Below are 4008 nucleotides of genomic sequence, written 5' to 3'. Positions count from 1 at the left end.
TGTCATGGCTGCTAGATTGTGTATTGTCTTCTGAGTTCATAGTTGTCTCTTGTTCATCGTGTTTTCTGTTATTTGTGTTTTGGATTACCTTTTGCAACGTTTTTGTTCCATTTTGATTATTTATTACTTTCAATAAACTGCACATGGATCTTACCTTGTCTCTCCTGGCATTCCATGACAGAATCTAGCAGCCACTACAAGATCCAGCAGTTTGTTTTTTCTTTTTACCTTTTTTTTTTTGTGGACCATGGACATTATTATGTATTATTTTGTAGTATTATGTAGTATTATTCCTCCTGCTTCGAAGGAGCGCAAGGCCCGGCTCCGGATGTTGGCGGATCTTCGCCAACAGGGGATGGAGATTGGAGGTTTCGCTCAGACCTTTTGGAACCTCGCGGTAGGGATGGAACTTTATGACTCTGATTTAAAGAAGATTTTTAATGATTGTTTAGACAACCCTATGCCTCCTCGGGAGATGGATGGGCTTAAGATTCTTGACTTTTAGGGTCTCATTGAGTATCTCTGTTACCGCAACTTGGTCATGTCGGTCTGAGTCCCTTGCAGTGCCCCCGGAGATGCCCGAGCCCGCTCCAGTCGATAGCGAATCATCAGTGTCTCAGTCACGCAAGCGAGGGTCAAGGAGGAGGGCAGCAAGGTCCACTCCAGTTCTCACGGAGCCCGCTCCAGTTCCGGGAGCTCACGGAGCCCACTCCAGAGCCTGCTCCAGTCCGGGAGCCCACTCCAGAGCCCGCTCCAGTCCGGGAGCTCAAGGAGCCCACTCCAGAGGCTACTCCAGTCCGGGAGCTCAAAGAGCCCGCTCCAGTCCGGGAGCTCACAGAGCCCACTCCAGAGCCCGCTCCAGTCCGGGAGCTCAAAGAGCCCACTCCAGAGCCCGCTACAGTCCGGGAGCTCACGGAGCCCAGCACCTGTTTATCAGTTCCGATCATATTCACCTGTTAGTCATTTACTCATTATCCCATCTATATATACCATGCTCACTCTGTCTGTCATTGCTGCTATATTGTATTTGTCTTCCCATGTCTGACCTTGATGTTATCTGGAGTTCACCGTGTTATTCTGTTCCTTGTGTTTTTGGATTACCTTTTGCCACGTTTTTGTTCCGTTTTGATTATTTGTTACTTTCAATAAATAGCACATGGATCTTACCTGGTCTCTCCTGGCATTCCGTGACACACAGGGCTCCAGACTAACATTTGAGAGTGGTGGTGCTGGGCCTTAATTTGGTGGCGCACCAGCCGTGGGGTGGGTTAAAAAAAAAAAAAGAAACACTGAAATTATGTCCAAACATGTTTAAAGTGGTGGCGCTGGGCCTTAATTTGGTGGCACCAGCCGTGGGGTGGGGTAAAAAAAAAAAGGAAATACTGAACCTATGTCCAAACATGTTTAATGCATTAATGATCTCATTACAAATACAGATAATTTTCTTCTTTATATACAAAAAAAGTATATAGTAGTTATAGTAATATATAGTAATAATAGTATTGATAACCTTGATTACTGTAATCAATTAAACTCATTGCAAGTCTGTAAACTCATTTTAAGTAACTCATTGCAACTTTTTTTTTTTTTGTAAACAGCTTTACTTTAGCGCAGACTTTCATCACATTCATGAGCTCTAATAACTACAGAAAGTCTCCCTGAAGTCTGAAGAATTAATTTGGCCAGGACTTGTAATTTGGCCTTCTTTCCCTTTGACAACCACTCCTTAACAATTTCCCTGGCATCGAAGTCTTCTAGTTCTGGGCCTTCTATACTTATTCTGATGAGGTCCTCCACTGTGTCTGGGTTGAGACATGACCTCACATCAGAATTGACCCGCTTCTGTGCTGAAAAGCCCCTCTCACACACAGCAGAGGACACAGGGAGCATCAACATAATATGAACTAACCGAAGGATGTTCTAAAGAAGAAGACCGATTAGATGGTTGTGAGAACAATGCTTTAAGTAACAGCATAACTGTGATTATTATAAAAAAAATGTAAATACTGTAGTCAGAGCAGTATGGTTCCTTAGACAGCATGATGTCCCACAGTCCGAGGTAGCTCTTATCCATGAAAGAGGCTGTGATCATTGTTTTCAGTGCCTGAAACTCCTCTTTAGCTAGATCTTGTTCACATCCATTCCTAAAAATAAAATGAGAGACAGTTAACACTGTGGCTAACACAACCCGATCAAGGCTATTCTTAAGAGATTGGCTCAGCTCCATAGAAGTTACCTTTCTAGGACAGGAGAGCAATGCTTTAGCAGAAAATCAAGCTCTTCTGCACCGTAGTCCAAGAGTTTCTCTTTCTCAGTTGGCCAGGAGTCATGATTAAAGATGTTGAAGCATTTCACTGCTGTAGGTGCTTGGCAGTAGGTGTTTCATGCATGCTTCCCACTGTGCCTGTCAGCACAAACAAACAAAAAATTAATAATAATAATTGTAATACTTACTGCAGAAAGTCCAATGAAGAAAATCTTATTACCTAAAAGGCTACCAAATCTGTTTTTAAGGGGCTTAATGGTGGAATTCACAGTATCTTTTACTGCCTGAACAATAAAAAAAAATAATAATGATAATAATTGTAATACTTTTGATACTGCAGAATGTCCAATAAAGAAAAACTTATTACCTAAAAGGCTACCAAATCTGTTTTGAAGGTGCTTAGTGGAATTCACAATATCTTTTACTCCCTGATGCAGTTGTGGAGATTTGATGTAGATGCTCTCATTTTCTGCCAGCACTGTGGCTTCACAATACGAAAGTGGGACATCCTGAAATTATAATATTAATTTACACTGATTATGTAATCAAACAACAACACTTATTGTTTATTATTATTAGCATATGTTACATTAAAATAAATGGGATAACTACCTGAAACTTGTAGAATGGTACTTCTGAAACTTGTAGAACTGTGTGCCATTTCTTGCTGCTGCATGTCTGTTACAAGTTGCTGGAGTCTTCCTCCTGGTTTGAGTCTCACTGCCATTGTTTCAATGTTCACAATGAGGTTTTGAACCCCACTGACAGCCTGTTGGGTCAGGTTATTAATATGGTGGTTTTTTGATTGTTTATTAAGTTATAATTTGTATCACACATAGTATTACCTGGGGTAGAATGACTTCATTTCTTTGCAAAAGTAAACTAAACTGACTGATCACAGAAAAAAACATCAGCAAGAAAGTGGCAGAAGGCTACAAAAGTTCCATCCTCCATAGTCTTCTTGATCTGAAATACAGCACCAAAGAGAAAACTTCCTTAACCAAAAGTTAAATTGCAGTCAATAATGATAAACAACAAAAAAATAAAAATAATTACATTTCAACAAATACTGTAGTTACCTTTTTGGCCCTTCCAGCAATGTCTGTATTTGCTGATGCACTGGCCAAGTGGTCCATGTGCACATAGACTGCAGTAAACTGTCCTGGGTCCTGAAGATAACCTCCTCTCTCTCCAGTTTTAACAGTGTCTCCAAAGATCTAGACACATGTGGTAGCCAGCGCGTTCCTTTTACTCCACTTGGGGAATTCACTCTTATGCCTAGGTCTTCCCCAAGGACCCTCCGCTCCCTCATGGATTTACTGCTGAAATGGTATGCTTTCCAAACCATATTGAGGAGGTTGTGAACTTTCCCAATCATTGGGTTTTCCTTTTGCACTGACAACAGAGCCAGATCAAGCCTACACAGAAAAGTGTAATCAGAAAAGGCTACCCAAGAAATGTATAGGACTGATAGTTAGCTTCATGTTTACGTACCTGTGAGGCATACAATGGAAAGGAACAATGTAGTTCCCTGCCTCTGCCTGGACAAGGGATATTACTCCCCGCTTGTGTCCCAAGATTTACAGCTGCCCCATCTGCTCCCATGGCTACAGTTTTGTTCAGCCAATTTTTGCACTGTGGTCCTAGAGCAGAGAATGCCTCTTTTGCTGCTGCATAAATGCCTTAAATAAAAAACAACAAATTAGTTTATATCACATTATTCAAACAAATGCATACTTTTA

Source organism: Sinocyclocheilus anshuiensis, unplaced genomic scaffold (genome assembly GCF_001515605.1).
Source record: "Sinocyclocheilus anshuiensis isolate Anshui unplaced genomic scaffold, SAMN03320099.WGS_v1.1 scaffold1962, whole genome shotgun sequence".
In the NCBI taxonomy this organism is placed as follows: domain Eukaryota; kingdom Metazoa; phylum Chordata; class Actinopteri; order Cypriniformes; family Cyprinidae; genus Sinocyclocheilus; species Sinocyclocheilus anshuiensis.
Note: the sequence above shows the minus strand (reverse complement) of the source record.